This window comes from Hordeum vulgare, chromosome 7H (genome assembly GCF_904849725.1).
Source record: "Hordeum vulgare subsp. vulgare chromosome 7H, MorexV3_pseudomolecules_assembly, whole genome shotgun sequence".
NCBI lineage: Eukaryota > Viridiplantae > Streptophyta > Magnoliopsida > Poales > Poaceae > Hordeum > Hordeum vulgare.
In genome coordinates, this window is record NC_058524.1 from 478,376,520 (window position 1) to 478,392,754 (window position 16,235).

Genomic DNA, 16,235 nt, shown 5'->3' on the forward strand with positions numbered 1-16,235 from the left:
TCGAAGGAATATTTGTTGGTTATGGACCAAACTCCCATGCCTATAGGATCTACAAGAAATCCACGAGATCATTGTAGAAACTTGTGACGTGGTGTTTGATGAATTTAAAGGATCCCATGGGTAGCAACTTGATCTAAGTGATGCAGGTGATGAAGACCCTTCACAAGACATTCTAACCATGGATGTAGGTGCTTTCCTTCCAATGGAACATGTTCCACGTGAAGGTGAAGATGAGGACACAAGCACCACTCATGCTCAACCAACTACTACACCTTCATCACCACAAGATCTCATCCCTCAAGAGGAGTTCATAATTCAATAACAAGATGATGTTCACCATCAAGTACAATAACAAGAACATGTTCATCATGAAATACAAGAACAAGAACATGCACATGTCGATGATGATGAACCTTCTGATGATGGTGAACCTCAACAAATGATGCATGAAGAATAAGATCCTCCACCACACATTACAGATCCTTACTTTGAAGATGTTGATTATGGGAATGAAGTTGAACCTCGTGAAACCTTAACCTCCATCATGCCTCGTGTGGCCGGTCGTATTGATGTTGATCAAATTCTTATCAGGATATTGGAAGGTAGAGTCAATCATAAACAGTTGATAAGTTTTTTAACATTTTTTGTGGATTTTACTGTTCAATAGAGAGCATGTGAGCTCGGGATCAAAAGAGCACTCTTGCCTGTGTTATGATAACTTCCCTCACTAGACTCCATACTCTCCAAGGCTTTCGAAGCGAAGAGTCAAGTTTTCCAAGGATTCACTAATGGAGGACCTTACAAAGGGGACCAAAGCTCTAGTACCACTTGTGGGATTGATAAGTATGTCTAGAGGGGGCGATAGACCACTAAGTTCATGAATGTATTATTTTCCTATGTTTTAATTTCTTGGCTGATTTTAAGCTTTATAGCTTTCTATAGATCACCCTACACATGCAAATCTAGACTAATGGGTAAGGAAATGTAAATACATTAAAGTGTAAAGTAAAGGAGTAGAGTTGAGAGAACTGAAACACATTTGGCTTGGTGAATATTTTTCCCGTGGTTCAGATAGTTGGTGATATCTTATATCCACGTTGATAGAGGCTTCAAACTACAAAGGATGTAAGATAACAAGGATCATTCCACGGAGGAACGAGCACGAAGAACACTCACCAAAGAAGGGTTCATGAAGGAGAGACAAACCTACCCCACTAGGGAGATCTTCACAAAGTAGGTGACCTCCAGAACCATACAAACTTCTTGGATTTTTGACAAACTTGAATACTTCCAAGCACACCTAGACAATCTAGGAGGCGCACACCCTTCAAAAGTAACAAGATAGATTTTGTTTGACAATGAATTCCTTGATCTCGTGCTTCAAAAAATAATCTCCTCAGCACTCAAACACTCTCAAGATTTTTCTATGAATTTGGAGATGGTATGAGTGGAAAGATGGAAGGGGTTAGATCTCATAGGATTTATTGGATAGCTAGATTGGTATGCCCTTTGAAACCAACAAGATGAGGTGGAGTTCTCTCATAGAACAAATGATGGGACTGGAGTTTTCTTCAATCTGAACTCGTGGGATAGGTGGGGGTTTAAATAGGCCGGGGAAAAGTTCTAAACTTTACACACTTTATGCACAGGTCGGAGGCTCTAACTGGTTTTGTTCGGTGGTTCTGAGTTGAACAAAAGTGTCAACTTTTAGATTCATTGGTGGGTCCAAAAGATTTCAATCAGTGGCTCCTAGGTGAGTATGTTGGAACTAACACACTCTGTGTTGATCCTTTAGAGTATTTCTCTTAGTTTTCTTAGAAGTCCTGACATGAGAACATAAGGTTTGCCAAGTCCCTTCAATGACTCCGAATGAAATGTTGGAGGTTCTGATTGAACTAGGGTTTGGAACAATGGCTATGTTTTGTTGTATTCTGGCTTCGAGTGGAAGTGCTTTGGCAGCCCCGAATGGAATTGAGTATTTAGATATAGTGGAAAATCTTAAAGGATTTCATGGAGTTTTGGAGTTTGAACTTTAAGCACATGGAGCAAAAGCCTCATTGTCACATCCTCATCCCCTATTGATAGCATCAACATGCATATGAACTGAATGTGATTTTGGATCACTAAAATGAAAATGTAGATTCCATTGGCTTGTACGACACTTGTATGTAAGCATTTCTAGGGGTCACCTTCCATCCATTGTTGTACGTGAAAAAACTTATTCTGAAATATACTTTGAAGTACCATTATTTCTTCGAGGTATGTTGACATGAATTACCTTAATCCACCTCGAAGGTTAGATGCACTTTCAACACTCCATTGCATCCCTCTAGTCCGTGATAGGTCCTTTATTCCCGAATAATATAAATACATTATATTTAGGGAGAATCATATTCTCGTGAATAATAATGAAAGTTCCTCGAAACAAAAGTACATGATAATGAAGTTGTCGTGTCCGAGTTATATTATTTGGTCCTTGTATTTCTCGAACTTGAGCTCACGTAGGGGTTATGGGTGTAATTGTAGTAAGGATGCTCTCATCAGTCGGAGTCATGTCCATAGTAAATCATAGTCATCGAACATAGATACAATACTATAGATGCAAAAAATTGAATTAATAGCTTATGTATTCTACACGATCTTGACGTTGTAATGAAGTACTCGATGCATCCCAAAATTGTTTTCTTAGATTTATCTAGAAATGAATGTATCTGAATACTAAAACCTGACTAGATACATTCATATCTAGAGAAATCTAAGAAAAGAAATTTGGAAAGGAGGGAGTTTTATTATGGAGGGTGCTTCACTTTCTCTCATAAAAATCAACTCTTAGGTTATATGATTACGTAACACAATTATTCAAATAATTTGAGTACATATTTGACACGATGAACAATATTGACTCATCATACACATAACCAAACAACAAGACCCTTCATGAGGATTCAAATCATACCTATCCTTGAAGATTTGCTAGGTAAAATAGGAAGGAAAAGATTGTTTCCCGTGCACTACACAACACAATAGATCACAAAGAGAGGTCAACCCAGCATTTTGGCAATGAGATAGAAACTGAAATGGTAAAATTAAAGAGTATGAAAAAATCACACGCGAATGGCACATCCTATATTTGGCAGACATTAATTCCATGGGGTCTATAAGATCCCTTGTCCGTCCTCGAGTCCTTGTTGCTACTCTCGAGTTCTTGCAATATTCCATTTATTATGCGCCTTGCTCGTCGTGTGGGAATCCCTTGCACAAGGTGTGAACTCCTAGATCTGTTTCTTGCTATTCTTGGATTTCCATAGGATTTTTGCCATGTTTTGGGTTGTTTACTGACGTTGGTTCGCAACTTGTGTTTAGTTTATAGGAGGGAAGAAGAGATGGGTATGCATGAGGAAAGGCATGGAAAGGGGGTAGTTGTGAGCGAGTTCCCATCATGGTTGCGTGTGCTCGCTATCGACAATGATCCTGTCAACCTCAAGGTCCTAGAGATTCTCCTGCGCATGCGCAACTATCATCGTGAGTGTTCCTACCCACCTATTCCATCAAGATCCAATCATGGTTAAATCTATTAGTAGTAGAATATTGATGCTGCTTGATTTTGTTGCTTATGCACGGCAGTGACAATCGCGAGGGATGCAATGACAGCCCTCCGAATGCTTAGGGAGGGGGGGAGGGGCAATTTCGATCTGGTGATTAGCGATGTGTACATGTCAAACATGGACGGCTTCAAGCTTCTCAAGCTCATCGACCTCGAGATGGATCTACCGGTCATCGGGAAAGCCTTTTCCCTAATATATTGTTCATTTTTTCTACCTTAAATAGCGCCAATCGGCGTACAATAGTACTAGAAACCTATCCAGATATCTACTATTGGACAACCATCCAAACAGGTTGAATATATCATGAGCTACCATCTCCCATCGGTAGATCTAGTAGCCAAAGACTCCCTCTTCTCCGCAGGAGTGAGTAGCGACCACGTACGGATCAAAGACGTTGTCGTGTGCAAAACCTGCAAAAAATTGGTTTGATATTTCCTATTAAAGACCATTTCATTCCCGCAGTTCCATATAGCCCATAGTAACCACAAACTCCAATGTGAATCTTGTTGGAATTATGCCCTAGAGGCAATAATAAATGTATAGTTATTATTATAATTCTTGTATCAAGATAATAGTTTATTATCCATGCTATAATTGTATTGAATGAAGACTCATTTACATGTGTGGATACATAGACAAAACATCGTCCCTAGCATGCCTCTAGTTGGCTAGCCAGTTGATCGATGATAGTCAGTGTCTTCTGATTATGAACAAGGTGTTGTTGCTTGATAACTGGATCACGTCATTGGGAGAATCACGTGATGGACTAGACCCAAACTAATAGACGTAGCATGTTGATCGTGTCATTTTGTTGCTACTGTTTTCTGCGTGTCAAGTATTTATTCCCATGACCATGAGATCATATAACTCACTGACACCGAAGGAATGCTTTGTGTGTATCAAACGTCGCAACGTAACTGGGTGACTATAAAGATGCTCTACAGGTATCTCCGAAGGTGTTAGTTGAGTTAGTATGGATCAAGACTGGGATTTGTCACTCCGTGTGACGGAGAGGTATCTCGGGGCCCACTCGGTAATACAACATCACACACAAGCCTTGCAAGCAATGTAACTTAGTGTAAGTTGCGGGATCTTGTATTACGGAACGAGTAAAGAGACTTGCCGGTAAACGAGGTTGAAATAGGTATACGGATACTGACGATCGAATCTCGGGCAAGTAACATACCGAAGGACAAAGGGAATGACATACGGGATTATACGAATCCTTGGCACTGAGGTTCAAACGATAAGATCTTCGTAGAATATGTAGGATCCAATATGGGCATCCAGGTCCCGCTATTGGATATTGACCGAGGAGTCTCTCGGGTCATGTCTACATAGTTCTCGAACCCGCAGGGTCTGCACACTTAAGGTTCGACGTTGTTTTATGCGTATTTGAGTTATATGGTTGGTTACCGAATGTTGTTCGGAGTCCCGGATGAGATCACGGACGTCACGAGGGTTTCCGGAATGGTCCAGAAACGAAGATTGATATATAGGATGACCTCATTTGATTACCGGAAGGTTTTCGGAGTTACCGGGAATGTACCGGGAATGACGAATGGGTTCCGGGAGTTCACCGGAGGGGGGCAACCCACTCCGGGGAAGCCCATAGGCTTTTGGGGGGGTCACACCAGCCCTTAGTGGGCTGGTGGGACAGCCCACCAAATCCTATGCGCCAAGGAAGAAAAAATCAAAGGAAAGAAAAAAAAAGGAGAAGTGGGAAGGGGGAAGGACTCCCTCCCACCAAACCAAGTAGGACTCGGTTTGGGGGGGAGAGTCCTCCCCCCTGGCTCGGCCGACCCCTTGGGGTTCCCTTGGACCCCAAGGCAAGGTCCCCTCCCTCCTCCTATATATATGGGGCTTTTAGGGCAGATTTGAGACGACTTTCTCACGGCTGCCCGACCACATACCTCCATAGTTTTTCCTCTAGATCGCGTTTCTGCGGAGCTCGGGCGGAGCCCTGCTGAGACAAGATCATCACCAACCTCCGGAGCGCCGTCACGCTGCCGGAGAACTCTTCTACCTCTCCGTCTCTCTTGCTGGATCAAGAAGGCCGAGATCATCGTCGAGCTGTACGTGTGCTGAACGCGGAGGTGCCGTCCGTTCGGTACTAGATCGTGGGACTGATCGCGGGATTGTTCGCGGGGCGGATCGAGGGACGTGAGGACGTTCTACTACATCAACCGCGATCTCTAATCGCTTCTGCTGTACGATCTACAAGGGTACGTAGATCACTCATCCCCTCTCGTAGATGGACATCACCATGATAGGTCTTCGTGCGCGTAGGAAAATTTTTGTTTCCCATGCGACGTTCCCCAACAGTGGCATCATGAGCTAGGTTCATGCGTAGATGTCTTCTCGAGTAGAACACAAAAGGTTTTGTGGGCGGTGATGTGCGTTTTGCTGCCCTCCTTAGTCTTTTCTTGATTCCGCGGTATTGTTGGATTGAAGCGGCTTGGACCGACATTTCTCGTACGCTTACGAGAGACTGGTTTCATCGTTACGAGTAACCCCCTTTGCTCAAAGATGACTGGCAAGTGACGGTTTCTCCAACTTTAGTTGAATCGGATTTGACCGAGGAGGTCCTTGGATGAGGTTAAATAGCAACTCATATATCTCCGTTGTGGTGTTTGCGTAAGTAAGATGCGATCCTACTAGATACCCTTGGTCACCACGTAAAACATGCAACAACAAAATTAGAGGACGTCTAACTTGTTTTTGCAGGGTATGATTGTGATGTGATATGGCCAATGATGTGATGTGATATATTGGATGTATGAGATGATCATGTTGTAATAGAAATATCGACTTGCACGTCGATGGTACGGCAACCGGCAGGAGCCATAGGGTTGTCTTTATACTAACATATGTGCTTGCAGATGCGTTTACTATTTTGCTAGGATGTAGCTTTAGTAGTGATAGCATAAGTAGCACGACAACCCTGATGGCGACACATTGATGGAGATCATGATGATGGAGATCATGGTGTGGCGCCGGTGACAAGAAGATCGTGCCGGTGCTTTGGTGATGGAGATCAAGAAGCACGTGATGATGGCCATATCATGTCACTTATGAATGGCATGTGATGTTAATCCTTTTATGCACCTTATTTTGCTTAGAACGACGGTAGCATTATGAGGTGATCTCTCACTAAAATTTCAAGACGAAATTGTGTTCTCCCCGACTGTGCACCATTGCTACAGTTCGTCGTTTCGAGACACCACGTGATGATCGGGTGTGATAGACTCAACGTTCACATACAACGGGTGCAAAACAGTTGCACACGCGGAACACTCAGGTTAAGCTTGACGAGCCTAGCATGTGCAGACATGGCCTCGGAACACATGAGACCGAAAGGTCGATCATGAATCATATAGATGATGTGATTATCATAGGGATGCTTACCACTGAAACTACTCCCGACTCACGTGATGATCGGACTTGGGATAGTGTAGGTGGATCATGAACCACTCAAATGACTAGAGAGATGTACTTTTTGAGTGGGAGTTTAGCATGTAATTTGATTAAGTTGAACTCTAATTATCTTGAACATAGTCTAAGTCCACTTTGAATATATTTGTGTTGTAGATCATGGCTCACGCAAGTGTCATCCTCAATTTTAATACGTTCCTAGAGAAAGCTAAGTTGAAAGATGATGGAAGCAACTTTGTAGACTGGGCTCGTAATCTTAAGCTAATCTTACAAGCTGGAAAGAAGGATTATGTCCTTAATGCTGCGCTAGGAGATGAACCACCCGCTACGGCTGATCAGGATGTTAAGAACGCTTGGTTAGCGCGTAAGGAGGACTACTCAATAGTTCAATGTGCAGTCTTGTATGGCTTAGAACCGGGACTTCAACGTCGCTTTGAGCGTCATGGAGCATTTGAGATGTTCCAGGAGTTGAAGTTCATCTTTCAGAAGAACGCCCGGATCGAGAGGTATGAGACCTCCGATAAATTATATGCTTGCAAGATGGAGGAAAACTCCTCTGTCAGTGAACATGTGCTCAAAATGTCTGGGTACTCAAACCGTCTAGCTGAACTGGGGATTGAACTCCCGCAAGAAGCTATCACTGACAGAATCCTCCAATCACTGCCGCCAAGCTATAAAAGCTTTGTGTTGAACTACAACATGCAAGGGATGAACAAGTCTCCCGGCGAGTTGTTTGCGATGCTGAAAGTCGCAGAGTCTAAACTCCGTAAAGAACATCAAGTGTTGATGGTCAGCAAGACCACTAGTTTCAAGAGAAACGGCAAAGGCAAGAAGGGCAATTCGAAGAAGAGCGGCAAGCCCGTTGCCAATCCGCCGAAGAAACCCAAGGCTGGACCTAAGCCTGAAACAGAGTGCTTCTATTGCAAGGGTATGGGTCACTGGAAGCGCAATTGCCCCAAGTATCTGGCACATAAGAAGGCGGGCAAAGAAAAATCAGGTATGTTTGATATACATGTTATTGATGTGTACTTAACCAGCTCTCGTAGTAGTGCCTGGGTATTCGATACCGGTTCTGTTGCTCACATTTGCAACTCGAAGCAGGAACTGCGGAATAGACGGAGGCTGGCGAAAGACGAAGTGACGATGCGCGTAGGAAACGGTTCCAAGGTTGATGCAATCGCCGTCGGCACCGTGTCACTTCAACTACCATCGGGATTAGTGATGAACTTAAATCATTGTTATTTAGTGCCTGCATTGAGCATGAACATTATATCTGGATCTTGTTTATTGTGAGACGGTTACTCTTTTAAGTCTGAGAATAATGGTTGTTCTATTTCTATGAGTAACATCTTTTATGGTCATGCACCGAATGTGAGAGGATTGTTCATATTGAATCTCGATAGCGATACGCATATACATAACATTGAGACCAAAAGAGTTAGAGTAAACAATGATAGCGCCATATTTTTGTGGCACTGCCGCTTGGGTCATATTGGTGTAAAGCGCATGAAGAAACTCCATGCTGATGGACTTTTGGAGTCACTTGACTTTGATTCACTTGACACGTGCGAACCATGCCTCATGGGCAAGATGACTAAAACTCCGTTCTCCGGAACAATGGAGCGTGCAAGTGACTTGTTGGAAATCATACATACCGATGTGTGTGGTCCGATGAGCGTGGAGGCACACGGCGGATATCGTTATTTTCTCACCTTCACTGACGATTTAAGTAGATATGGTTATGTCTACTTGATGAAGCACAAGTCTGAAACATTTGAAAAGTTCAAGCAATTTCAGAGTGAAGTGGAAAATCATCGTAACAAGAAGATCAAGTTCCTACGGTCTGATCGTGGGGGTGAGTATCTGAGTTTCGAGTTTGGTACTCACTTAAGACAATGTGGAATTGTTTCGCAGTTAACACCGCCTGGAACACCACAGCGTAATGGTGTGTCCGAACGTCGTAATCGTACTTTGTTAGAAATGGTGCGATCTATGATGTCTCTTACTGATTTGCCGTTATCATTTTGGGGTTATGCATTAGAAACAGCTGCATTCACTTTAAATAGGGCACCATCCAAATCCGTTGAGACGACACCATACGAACTGTGGTACGGCAAGAGGCCAAAGTTGTCGTTTCTTAAAGTTTGGGGATGTGATGCTTATGTCAAAAAGCTTCAGCCTGAAAAGCTGGAACCCAAAGCGGAAAAGTGCGTCTTCATAGGTTACCCAAAAGAGACAGTTGGGTACACCTTCTATCTCAAAACCGAGGGCAAAGTGTTTGTTGCTAAGAACGGAACTTTTCTCGAGAAGGAGTTTCTCTCGAGAGAATTGAGTGGGAGGAAGATAGAACTTGACGAGGTTGTCGAACCTCTCATCCCTCTGGATGGTGGCGCAGGGCAAGGGGAAACCCGTGTGATTGCGACGCCGGTTGAGGAGGAAGTTAATGATGATGATCATGAAAACTCTAGTTCAAGTTTCTGTTGAACCACGCAGGTCGACGAGATCACGCGCTGCTCCAGAGTGGTACGGTAATCCCGTCTTGACAATCATGTTGTTGGACAACAATGAACCTGCAAATTATGAAGAAGCAATGGTGGGCCCAGATTCCAACAAATGGCTAGAAGCCATGAAATCCGAGATAGGATCCATGTATGAGAACAAGGTATGGACTTTGGAGATACTACCTGAGGGCCGCAAGGCTATTCAGAACAAATGGATCTTTAAGAAGAAGACGGACGCTGACGGTAATGTGACCGTTTATAAAGCTCGACTTGTGGCAAAGGGTTTTTCACAAGTTCCAGGAATTGACTACGATGAGACTTTCTCTCCCGTAGCGATGCTTAAGTCCGTCAGAATCATGTTAGCAATAGCTGCATTTTTCGATTATGAAATTTGGCAGATGGATGTCAAAACGGCGTTCCTTAACGGTTTCCTTAAGGAAGAGTTGTATATGATGCAACCCGAAGGTTTTGTCGATCCTAAAAATGCTGACAAGGTGTGCAAGCTCCAGCGATCCATTTATGGACTGGTGCAAGCATCTCGGAGTTGGAACAAACGCTTTGATGAGGTGATCAAAGCATTTGGGTTTATACAAGTGGTTGGAGAATCTTGTATTTACAAGAAAGTGAGTGGGAGCTCTGTGGCGTTTCTAATATTATATGTGGATGACATATTACTGATTGGAAACAACGTAGAGCTTTTGGAGAGCATAAAAGGTTACTTGAATAAAAGTTTCTCTATGAAGGACCTAGGAGAAGCTGCTTACATTCTAGGCATTAAGATCTATAGGGATAGATCAAAACGCCTGATAGGACTTTCACAAAGCACATACCTTGATAAAGTTTTGAAGAGGTTCAAAATGGAACTGTCCAAGAAAGGGTTCTTGCCAGTGTTACAAGGTACGAGATTGAGTAAGACTCAGTGCCCAGCAACTGATGAAGATAGAGAGCATATGCGCTCCGTCCCCTATGCTTCAGCCATAGGCTCTATCATGTATGCGATGCTGTGCACTAGACCGGATGTTAGCCTGGCCATAAGTATGGCAGGCAGGTTCCAGAGTAATCCAGGAGTGGATCACTGGACAGCGGTCGAGAATATCCTAAAGTACCTGAAAAGGACTAAGGAGATGTTTCTCGTGTATGGAGGTGATGAAGAGCTCGCCGTAAAAGGTTACGTCGACGCAAGCTTTGACACAGATCCGGACGACTCTAAGTCGCAAACCGGATACGTATTTATTCTTAATGGGGGTGCAGTAAGCTGGTGCAGTTCCAAGCAAAGCGTCGTAGCAGATTCTACATGTGAAGCGGAGTACATGGCTGCCTCGGAGGCGGCTAAGGAGGGTGTCTGGACGAAGCAGTTCATGACGGATCTTGGAGTGGTGCCAAGTGCACTGGATCCAATAACCTTGTTCTGTGACAACACTGGTGCCATTGCCTTAGCAAAGGAACCAAGGTTTCACAAGAAGACCAGACATATCAAACGACGCTTCAACCTCATCCGCGACTACGTCGAGGAGGAGGACGTAAATATATGCAAAGTGCACATGGATCTGAATGTAGCAGACCCGCTGACTAAACCTCTTCCACGGCCGAAACATGATCGACACCAGAACTGTATGGGTGTTAGATTTATTACAATGTAATTCACATGGTGATGTGAGGGCTAGATTATTGACTCTAGTGCAAGTGGGAGACTGTTGGAATTATGCCCTAGAGGCAATAATAAATGTATAGTTATTATTATAATTCCTGTATCAAGATAATAGTTTATTATCCATGCTATAATTGTATTGAATGAAGACTCATTTACATGTGTGGATACATAGACAAAACATCGTCCCTAGCCTGCCTCTAGTTGGCTAGCCAGTTGATCGATGATAGTCAGTGTCTTCTGATTATGAACAAGGTGTTGTTGCTTGATAACTGGATCACGTCATTGGGAGAATCACGTGATGGACTAGACCCAAACTAATAGACGTAGCATGTTGATCGTGTCATTTTGTTGCTACTGTTTTCTGCGTGTCAAGTATTTATTCCTATGACCATGAGATCATATAACTCACTGACACCGAAGGAATGCTTTGTGTGTATCAAACGTCGCAACGTAACTGGGTGACTATAAATATGCTCTACAGGTATCTCCGAAGGTGTTAGTTGAGTTAGTATGGATCAAGACTGGGATTTGTCACTCCGTGTGACGGAGAGGTATCTCGGGGCCCACTCGGTAATACAACATCACACACAAGCCTTGCAAGCAATGTAACTTAGTGTAAGTTGCGGGATCTTGTATTACGGAACGAGTAAAGAGACTTGCCGGTAAACGAGGTTGAAATAGGTATACGGATACTGACGATCGAATCTCGGGCAAGTAACATACCGAAGGACAAAGGGAATGACATACGGGATTATACGAATCCTTGGCACTGAGGTTCAAACGATAAGATCTTCGTAGAATATGTAGGATCCAATATGGGCATCCAGGTCCCGCTATTGGATATTGACCGAGGAGTCTCTCAGGTCATGTCTACATAGTTCTCGAACCCGCAGGGTCTGCACACTTAAGGTTCGACGTTGTTTTATGCGTATTTGAGTTATATGGTTGGTTACCGAATGTTGTTCGGAGTCCCGGATGAGATCATGGACGTCATGAGGGTTTCCGGAATGGTCCAGAAACGAAGATTGATATATAGGATGACCTCATTTGATTACCGGAAGGTTTTCGGAGTTACCGGGAATGTACCGGGAATGACGAATGGGTTCCGGGAGTTCACCGGAGGGGGGCAACCCACTCCGGGGAAGCCCATAGGCTTTTGGGGGGGTCACACCAGCCCTTAGTGGGCTGGTGGGACAGCCCACCAAATCCTATGCGCCAAGGAAGAAAAAATCAAAGGAAAGAAAAAAAAAGGAGAAGTGGGAAGGGGGAAGGACTCCCTCCCACCAAACCAAGTAGGACTCGGTTTGGGGGGGGAGAGTCCTCCCCCCTGGCTCGGCCGACCCCTTGGGGTTCCCTTGGACCCCAAGGCAAGGTCCCCCTCCCTCCTCCTATATATATGGGGCTTTTAGGGCAGATTTGAGACGACTTTCTCACGGCTGCCCGACCACATACCTCCATAGTTTTTCCTCTAGATCGCGTTTCTGCGGAGCTCGGGCGGAGCCCTGCTGAGACAAGATCATCACCAACCTCCGGAGCGCCGTCACGCTGCCGGAGAACTCTTCTACCTCTCCGTCTCTCTTGCTGGATCAAGAAGGCCGAGATCATCGTCGAGCTGTACGTGTGCTGAACGCGGAGGTGCCGTCCGTTCGGTACTAGATCGTGGGACTGATCGCGGGATTGTTCGCGGGGCGGATCGAGGGACGTGAGGACGTTCCACTACATCAACCGCGATCTCTAATCGCTTCTGCTGTACGATCTACAAGGGTACGTAGATCACTCATCCCCTCTCGTAGATGGACATCACCATGATAGGTCTTCGTGCGCGTAGGAAAATTTTTGTTTCCCATGCGACGTTCCCCAACAAATCTGTCTCGTCGTACAAATATCTACTCCGCCTAGCCACGTACCAAACAATGACTGAATGCTAGTTCGAGGCATGATATTAAAGGCTATATGGATCGAACTCCATAATAGTTTTTCCAGCGGGCAATCGAGAAAGAGGTGTTTGATTGTCTCGGGCTGATCATAGAAGCTACATCTTTTGTTACCACCCAAATTACGCTTTGCCAAATTATCTTTAGTGAGACTCACTTCCTTGTGAATGAACCACATGAAAATTTTGATTCTTAAAGGCACCTTAATCTTCCAAGTATGAATCAGTTTGGGGATTGATCCAGTATCAATGAGGTCTAAGTACATTGTTTTCACCAAAAATATGCCACTTTTTGATAGCTTCCAAGGAAGTCTATCGGCATCGTGTGATAAGGTGACCTCCATCAGCCTCCTGACTAGATCAATCCAAGCAATCCAACGATCTCCTCTCAAACTCCTTCAGAACTGAATATTGAGAGGAACAGACTATAAAACAGTAGCAACATAAGCCTCCTTACGTTGCACAATATTATATAGAGAAAGTTACTGCATGGCTAATGGCGTCTCCCCCAACCACGTGTCCTCCTAGAACCTCGTAGTCTCCCCATTCTCGACGATAAACTTAGACCTATGAAAGAACGTCGCCTTCATTCTCATTAGACCTTTCCAAAAGGGTGAATCGTTGGACTTCAAAGTGACTTGAGCCAAGGTTTTACCATGTAAATACTTACTTCTCAGTATTTGTCCACATGCCTTCAGACTCTATGGACAGTCTCTATAAGCATTGCTAAGCAGACATTTGTTCTCGACCTCCAAATTCTTGATCCCAAGACCACCTTGTTCTTTGTGTCTACAGACAGTGTCCCACCGAGAAAGTTTGTATTTTCTTTTGACCTCATCACTTTGCCAAAAGAAACGAGATCTATAAAAGTCCAACCTTTTTCGTACCCTAATCGGTATCTCAAAAAAGGATAGAAGGAACATTGACATGCTGGTGAGAACTGAATTAATGAGGACCGGCCTACCCCTATAAGACAATAACTTGCCTTTCTAGCAACTTAGTTTTTTCTCGAATCGTTCTTCAATTCACTTCCATTCCTTGTTTGATAACTTCCGGTGATGTATTGGTATGCCTAGATAACTGAGCGACAAGCTACCTAACGCACACCCAAACAGTTGTTTATACATATCCTCCTCTTCGTTTGCTTTCCCAAAGCAGACCAGTTCGCTTTTGTGGAAATTTATCTTAAACCCAGACAACTATTTAAACAAACAAAGGACCAATTCCATATTTCGGGCCTTTGCAACATCATGTTCCATGAGCAAAATTGTGTCATCAGCATACTATAAAATGGACACACCATCATCAATTAGATGACAAGTCCACCTACCAAACCTTCTTGTTTTGCTCTTCCAATCATAATTGCCAACATATCCGCGACTATATTGAAGAGGATAGGGGACATCGGATCCCCCCGCCGCAGCCCTTTACGCGTTTGGAAATAGTGCCCAATGTCGTCATTGACTTTAATTCCAACGCTCCCCTTCTGTACGAATGATTCGACGTGTTTTCTCCAAACATCATCAAAACCCTTCATACGTAGTGCTTGCTGAAGGAAAGGCCATTTTACTTTTTCATACGCTTTCTCGAAATCCACTTTGAAGATAACTTCGTTTGGTTTCTTTGAGTGAATTTCATGCAGCGTTTCATGAAGGACCACTACACCCTCAAGTATGTTTCTGCCCGGCATGAAAGCCGTTTGACTCGGTTGCACAACCTCATGTGCAATCTGTGTAAATCTGTCCATGCCAACCTTAGTGAATATCTTAAAACTCACGTTAAGAATGTAAATCGGATGAAATTGTTCAATTCGCACATCCCCTTCCTTCTTTGGCAACAACGTGACCGTTCCAAAGTTAATGTGAAACAACTCTAAGTGCGCATTAAACAAATCATGGAACATCGGAAGTAAATCATACTTAATGATGTGCCAGCAACTCTTATAAAATTCAGCCGGGAACCCATCCGGTCATGTTGCCTTGTTATTTTTCATTTGCGCAATAGCCTCAAAAACCTCTTTCTCCGAAAAAGGCACTGAAAGAACCTCATTGTTGGCCACACCGAGCTGAGGTATGTCATCGACCCTTTGCTCATCCACGGGCACATAACTGTCCTCATGAGCACCAAACAGCTATTAATAATAGTTATAGATATACAATTTTAGGTTCTCATGTCCTACAATTGTACCCTCATCCTGTTCAAGCTGGAATTTTTTCTTCTTCGTGTGTTTGACATTGGCAATCAAGTAGAAAAAATGGGTATTAACATCGCCCTCGACCACTTGACGCACTTTAGCCCTTAGTGCCCACTTCAACTCCTCTTCTCTTAGAAGTTGTTTGAGCTTCTGTTCAGCCTTGGCCTTGGTTGTCGTGTCGTGATCAAGGAGAACATCTTCTTCGGCCTTGACATCAAGCTCGTTTAAAAGATTCAGGAGTCTCTCCTTTTCCACCTAATAAATCCCGCTTTCATGTTTTTCCCATCCCCTTAAGAATTGCGTCAAGTGCCTAATTTTATTTTGCCAAGTGTCAATATTCGATCTCCCCGGCTTGACACGGGTCCACTCCCTGGATACCAAGTCCAAAAGGCCCTCCATGTCGAACCAGGCTAGCTCAAAGGAAAAGACATTCTTGTTCCCTGTGTGGGTTGCTTCTCCAGAATCCACAAGCAGGGGAGCATGATTGGAAATAGATCGTTGCAAAGCTTTAACGGAAACCAGAGGGAATTTCTGCTCCCAATCTAAACTGTTTAAAACATGGTCTAACTTCTCAAAAGTTGGGTTAGGTAAAGCATTTTCCCAAGTAAACTTTCTGCCCGAAAGTTCAATCTCTCGAAGATCTAAAGTTTCAATGATTGTATTAAACATAAATGACCATCTGTCATCAAAGTTATCATTATTTTTTTCATGTCTTCGTCGAATGATATTGAAATCACCTCCGACAAGAACCGAAAGTCTGTCGTTACCACAAACCCTAACTAAATTAGCCAAGAAGTCCATCTTGAGCTCCGGCTCGGCAGCTCTATACACTGCAACCATCGCCCATTGGAACCCATCTTGCTTTGATCTCACCCTGAACTTGAACGCAAAGTCCCCATAGGACATGTGTCAAACT